The sequence below is a fragment of the Oryx dammah genome, unplaced genomic scaffold, assembly GCF_014754425.2.
Source record: "Oryx dammah isolate SB20612 unplaced genomic scaffold, SCBI_Odam_1.1 HiC_scaffold_747, whole genome shotgun sequence".
In the NCBI taxonomy this organism is placed as follows: Eukaryota; Metazoa; Chordata; class Mammalia; order Artiodactyla; family Bovidae; genus Oryx; species Oryx dammah.
The window spans coordinates 1-7,243 of NW_024070897.1; the positions used below are offsets into that span (position 1 = coordinate 1).

A 7,243-nucleotide genomic window follows, 5' to 3' on the forward strand; every position below is an offset into this window, starting at 1 on the left:
CCTTCCACCAAATTACATATGTTCTTCAAGGTACAACTTAAATTCTACCTCTACTCTTGAACATTTTGACATTATTCTATCCTTGGAGCCCTCTCTGCTTTTCCTTTTCTCTGAATGTTCTCTGTGGTTTGGTACAATGTGCCCCAAAAATATATTAACTAATTACTTATCTATTAATTGACTTTTTCTTTTTTTTCTTCTTTTTAAAAAACCTTAGAGGTTTTCCTAGGATTCTTAAAGGCTTATGTTGAGAAATTTTCCTACAAGAGCATAACTACTGATAACTGGAAGGATTTCTTGTATTCCCACTTTAAAGATAAGGTTGGATTTTAAGACTTTTCTTATTTTGCATGTCTAATCTTTCTTTATTTAATAGCTATTTGTTAGGCCGATTTGAGTTGCCTGATAGTGATACTGGCCCAGAATTTAAGACTCAATCTTTCATTGAATGTTTTCCTATTTAAAATGTGGTCTCAAATTCTAATGTATAGAATTTTCCTATATCAGAGCAACCCGCAATAATATGTTCAGAGATTTGTGTGTTTACTTGATTTTCTTATTTATTTAAAAGAATACTGCTGATTAATATACATTTATTTCAGAGAGACTTCAAAATTATCTTGCACATCAGTGTAGACAAAATTATACGTTTGAGGACCTAAAAATCTGTTTTAGATTTTTTTTTCAATAGAAAAGATTGTTCTGTAGCAAACTGCTTGTGCCTTCTCTTCTTAGGTTGATATTCTCAATCAAGTGGATTGGAATACCTGGCTGTACTCTCCTGGACTGCCCCCTGTAAAACCCAAGTAAGTGCTTACATTCTAATGCTTTCCTTCTCATTCTCTGAAATTCTAGAGCTCCTCAAAGTATCTGAGAGAGTTTTATGCCTTCCTTAAGCTATTACTAGTTTGTAATAAGAGTTGAGTTCTTAGGTGTTAGAAGCTTAACCCTGGGGTCAAAAAAGTAATTTCCGTGATATTATAAATATAAATTAATTCAGGTCTTTGTGGGTAATTACTGAGAGGGCTTCTCTGGTGTCTCAGTGGTAAAGAACCTGCCTGCCAATGCAGGAGATGTGGGTTTGATCCCTGGGTTGGGAAGATTCCCCTGGAGAAGGAAATGGCAACCCACTCCAGTATTCTTGCCTGGGAAATCCCTTGGACAGAGGAGCCTGTCAGGCTACAGTCTGTGGAGTCGCAAAGAGTCAGACATGACACAGCAACTAAACAACAACAACAGTTATTTAGTGCCTCCTTTCTGCACAAAGATAGTGAGAAATACAGAAAAGAATAAGATATTACCCTTTTCTTGAAAACCTTTGCAGTAAGAAAAATAATACAAAAGCCTTATGTTCATTATTACAACAGTGTCATAAATTACCATCCCCACTTCCAGAGGAGGTATATTAGGCTTAGCTAGAGTAAAGTGCTTGCCAAAGGTTGCGCAGCAGGTAATGAGAGTTGAGATTTAAACCTTGGTTGCCATCAACCCATTATACTGCCTTTTAAACAAAGCACCCTTCTTAAAGCAGGGGCCTGAATCCTGGTCGTCCAAGAGTCCTGTTCAGAGATGCTGACTGTTCCGTGTTGCAGCCAGGAACTTGCTGTTCCCTCTACCTGAGCACTCCTTACATTTAATTCCAGTCTCAACTCTAGAACCACTTTCTCATGGGAGCACTCCTTGACCTCTCTAAGTCAAGTCTCCCATTTTGGATTTCTCAGTGCTGTGGACACTTCTTCACAGTTGTTGCCACGATTGTAATCTTAAATTTATTTATGTAATTATTAAGTCTTTCTCCTTCACTCCACTGAAGCACCAGGAAAACAGGGCTCATACCTGGTTCACTCGTTAACTTTTCTTAGGACCTTTCCCTAAGAAAGGGTTGCTTCACCTTCCTGGGCTAATCCTTATTTAATTTTTTTCGTTACATTGAGAAGGAAGTTTCAGGCACCAAGAAACAGACCAGCTGAAGGCTGGTTTGTTTTGTTGCTGTTTTTTTTTTTTTTTAATTGTCCTGCTATTTCTTATGAAATCAGTACTAAAGTCATGTTCTAATTGAAGGTAATTTACATCCTGAACACTTAAGGACCTCTGGTCCCACTTTGGGCTCGAGGGCAGTCAAAAGGGCCTGCCCGCTGCTCACAGCCTGACTACATCATGAAAATAAACTGGCAGCTAATTCAAAAAAGATCACTGCTGGGAACTCTCTGGTGGCACAGTGGTTAGGACTCCACGCTCTCATTGCTAAGGGCCCAGGTTCAATCCCTCGTCAGGAAATTAAAATCCCACAAGCCATGGGGCCACAAAACAAAATGCAAACAAAAAGAAGGTCACTGCTTTGACCCTTTTATTATCTTGCCCCATGGCACAAACTCTTGAAAGCAAGTTCAGTGGTCACTTCTAATCAAAACTTACCTCATTTAGGCCCTGCAAGACAGGTACCCCTCTGTGTTCTAACAGAAACATTTCACATCAAGCAAGCATGACTTACAGACAAAGAGAGATGTTTTACAAGAATTTCACACACATTACATGGTCTCTTCCATTGCTGCAAAATGCATGATTTGTTTTCCAAGCTGAGAATGCATAAAGCTTAACATAAGTTGCTTTGCTTAATGGTCAGGGTTTGTTAATTCTGCTTTCTTCTGAAAAGAGAGGAACAAAATCACAAGATTTCAGAGTCTCCCAAGGGTGTCACCATTATTTCCCCTTCATCTAGAACAGTGCCTAGCACATAGCAGTTACTGGCAGATCTGGTGGATGATTAGATGGTTGGAACCATGGGAGGTAAAATCCACGACAGCAAGAACCTTGTGGTGTTTACCATGTTGTCCTGTGTACCCTCAACCGCTCCTGCCATCAGAAAACACTGCATATGCTCAGCCCAGCCCCTTCAGTACATACTACTGAAGCATGTGACAGTCTCTGCTGTGATGTTTGCCATTCTCTCCAATGCACAATCCAGTGTTGGGGCTTCCCTGGTGGTCCAGTGGTTAAGAATCCGCCCTGCAGTGCAAGGGACAGCGGTTGGATCCCACACATCTCGGGGCAAGTAAGCCAGTGCGCCACAACTACTGAACCCAGGCTCCAGAGCTTGTACTCCACAACAAGAGCAGCCACTACACTGAGAAGCCCGCATACCACAATGAGAAGACCACACACAGCAATGGAAAGTAGCCCCTGCTTGCTACAGTGAGAGAAGGCCCTCGTGTAGCAACAAAGACCCAGCACAGACAATAATAATAAATAAAAAACAAAATAATCCAGTGCTTCATTAATTTGGTATCTACTTGGATTTCTATGTTCTTAGAGGATATCAGTCATATTTAAATCAGGTAGAAGATTTCCTATTGCCATCACTCTGGGGTTATTTTCAAAAGAACTTTGAGATTTAAGTATATTCTATAATTTCAGAATGGCATTGATGCAAAAGCATGTGGCTTTGGATAAAATATAAACTCTAATATTTTTTCATTGTTGCAGTTATGATATGACCCTGACAAATGCTTGCATTTCCTTGAGTCAAAGATGGATCACTGTGAGTAGTAATGTATGGTTTTTGCCTTTTTGAATTGTACAAATATGTCTCTACTCAATGAAGTGGGGGAGTGGTGCTTTACTTATGAACTCATGTACTCGGAAAGGCTATTCATTCAGTCTGGTTTGTCCAAAATAATATATACCAGCCCCCAGGGTGTAAAGTTAAATTTGAGGGGAAAACAAATGGATGTTGATGGTATTGGTTCTGATTTTTCTTGATCTTAAAAGGGAAAGGGGAATATAGGCCTCTTAGGGGAGAGGAAATGATTTTTAGGAATGATGACTATAGGGGCCCTTAAAAGAAGAGATAGGGAGGCATAGTTTCCCCCAAAGTTTGGGAATGGAGTATAAGAGAGGAGTAGAAAGCTCCAGGTATTAGAAGAACCAAAGGAAAGCCAGCAAAAGGAAAAGAAACCAAATCAGGAGTAAGGCAAATCAGGAAAACACAACAAGAAACCAAAAGATATTCTGGTTTTAAATAAAATATGAACATAAGAAAATATAAAATTCAACAGTTTCCTGTCAGAGCAGAGGCTGACTGTACACACATGTACCTCCTCTGTCCGTACTTTGCCCTTCCCATCTCATTCTTCTCTCTACCCACCTGGCCCTGCCATGTAACCATGACCCTGAATTTTGGTTTTATCTTTTCCCTGCTCTTTATGTTTTTACCACTAATGAGTATATCCTTGATAGTTTAAATTTGCATGTTTTTAAGCAAAGAATGAGATCTGTAATTTCTAATATTGAGATCAGTTTCTAAAACAGGAAGAAGTTCTGATATTAAGGGCATTTTGAAAGGGAGGAAGCTGTAAAATAATGTTTCTATACAAAGATGTATATGCATACATTAAATTTTCAGGAGGGATATACAAGGAACTATTAATATAGGTTTCTGAAGACTGGGACTTAGAGACAGAGAGCAAAAGCAGAGGAATTTTTCATTTGGTCCTATTTGATTTTTTTTTCAAACCTTTGCATATATTTCTTTTAAAAGAAACCCTAGTTTAAAATAATTTGAAACTATTTTAAGAGATTCTAAAAATACCCATTTTGATAAGCTTTATTAATATTCCTTAATCATTTCCTCAAAGATAAATCACAGTGAATCCTAAATTGAAAAGTACAGAAGCACTTTTTTTTTCCTTAGACAATTTCCAAGATTTAAGCAGAGGAAAATAGAATATGTGGAGATGAAGGGAAAGATCTGCTTGTGGCCTTATGTGTTCCTTAGTGTGGTATTTTAAAGAATATGCAATATGATTTTTTACCCTCATGTTTGAATTGGCCTGTAAATTACCTGCCATGTATTTTGCAGTGTTTCTTTACTTTGGAAATCTATATAATACAAATGACAGAGGATGTCAAAAGTTTCCTCCAAACAGTCTGATTTTTCTTAAGTAATATAGATCTAGGAATCATATCAGCTCTTTAACTTACACTGATGCCATCTCAGAATGATTTAAAATAGCTAACGCTTAATTTAATTTTTTAATAATCTTACGTATTTCTCTTTCTTAACTTTTATGTCAGATAAACCGATACATTTTGCGGAGTTGTACATGAATGTAAATAATCAGGCAACATTTATTTCAGGCCAAAGATGATGATTTAAATTCATTCAGCTCAGCCGACCTAAAAGACTTTTCTTCCCATCAAGTGAATGAATTTTTAGCACAGATGCTCCAGAGTGTAAGTACTAGTGTAAGTAGTAAAATATTAGAAATTAAAATGGGCATAAAGGCACAGCATTGGAAAAGTATTAATGTGGAAACTAACAGAAAAAAATGATTTGTTAAATTTCATTTGTTTACTTAAAAACATTTGTTGATTGAATGCCTGCTATGTTTAATACAGTGCTCAATATAAAAGTATGTAAGAAAGAAATATCCCGTGTCCTCAAAAAGTTTATAAGCTACTAGGAAAGGTCACACGTGCAAAATTTAGCAGTAAAAGGAGGAATTTTAGGTGTCATTTGTAAAAAAAAAGGGAAGAAGGATTCCCGTCCAACTGGGGTAATCAGGAAGGATTTGGGGGCACTGGGGATTGATCTGAGCAGAACAGAATCAGCAGGGAGGTAGAAATTCAAGTCGGAAGGAGTAGAACATGACAGAGTGTGGCTGGCGTTGCAGGAGGAGGAAGCTGTGGGTTTGGGAAAGAGGGTAATAGAGAGAACACAAGAAAGACTGCTGGGACCCGATGTGACAAGTCTTGAATGCCAAGCTAGGAATGTTAGATATGATTCTAGATAGGAGCAAAGGATTTCACATTTTTAACGACGAGTCATCTGATGCAATGGTGATTATGACGACTATTCCTCTGATGCTGGGGAGGCTGGATGGAATGAGGAATGCTGGCAGTGAAGTTAGTTGGGAGACTCAAAGGAGCCCGGGACAGGAGGGAGGGAGCTGGTGGGAAGGGAAAGAACAGGAGAAGGAGATCACAGGATGGGTTTGAGGACTCACTGGATTAGGGGTTAACAGGAAGAAGTCCAGGCAGATTTGAAGGTTTCAAAGCCAGGGGATTGAATGAATATGCACAGCTGAGAGGAGATGCTGTAAGTTGAGTGGGACACAGTGAGGTCTTTCTTATTATAAGACAGGTCCTTAGACCTAAGAGCTTAGAGGGATGGAGAGGGATGGAGACTTTTGAACAGTTTCCTGTGGAATCGATGCAAGATGAATAGCACTTTAGAGCAACAGGCACTTTAGAGCATATTTTACTGCATAAAGCCATCATCACACGCTTCTGTAGCCCCTCCTGCCCTGTCTCCTGGAACTGCAAAAAGAGAAATGATGGGATGACTGGGGAGCAGGCACATCAAACACTGGGAGAGGAAGGGCTCTGAGGACGAGATCTTAAACAGCTGGCCAGCCTGGCTTGACTTGGAGCTGAGTTGAATTGAAACGATTCGGGAAGGGTCTCGCAGTCAGTGAGAGCAGAGATGGTTAATGAGTGGGAGTGAGGTTCTGTAAGATAAAGTCATGGCTGGAGCAGAGAGTTACCAACTACCTCATGGTTCCTCAGCCTGCATCATGCAGGCACCACAGACTCTCCGCTCGACCAAACTGAACTCTTCTCTCTCTCCTTCACCCAAACTTGTTCTCCTTTAGGGCGGGTTAGCCTGGGCACAGGGGCTTCCCAGATGGCACAGTGGTGAAGAATCCGCCTGCCAGTGCAGGAGGCGGAAGAGGTGTGGGTTCGATCCCTGGGTTGGGAAGATCCCCTGGACAAGGAAAGGGCAACCCGTTCCATTATTCTTGCCTGGAAAATTCCACAGAGGAGCCCAGTGGGCTATAGTCTGTGAGGTTGCAAAGAGTCAGACATGAGTGAGCACACTCTCACACACACAACTTGGGCACAAGAGTTGATGAACCCCCTGAAACTGTACACATAAGTTTGTGTCTATATATGTACTTTCCCCTTAAGGAAAGGGTACATATTAGTCATCAGATTCTGAAAAGGGCCTGTAAGATAAAAATTAAAAAACTGGTATTTTGTAGGGATATCAGTTCAGTTCAGTCGCTCAGTTGTGTCCGACTCTTTGCAACCCCATGAATTGCAGCACGCCAGGCCTCCCTGTTCATCCCCAACTCCCGGAGTTCACTCAGACTCACGTTCATCGAGTCCGTGATGCCATCCAGCCATCTCATCCTCGATCGTCCCTTCTCCTCCTGCCCCCAATCCCTCCCAGCATCAGGGT

The 7,243-nt window shown here is 40.3% G+C and overlaps 1 long non-coding RNA gene across 1 annotated transcript; it reads left to right on the forward strand.

Moving 5' to 3' along the window:
• The first annotated feature begins 161 nt into the window (after positions 1–161).
• LOC120859382 lies at positions 162–5,307 on the forward strand. Its single transcript, XR_005720062.1, has 4 exons — positions 162–321; positions 736–806; positions 3,484–3,538; positions 5,137–5,307. It is a non-coding gene; the product is annotated as an uncharacterized LOC120859382 (long non-coding RNA).
• The last annotated feature ends 1,936 nt before the right edge of the window (positions 5,308–7,243 follow it).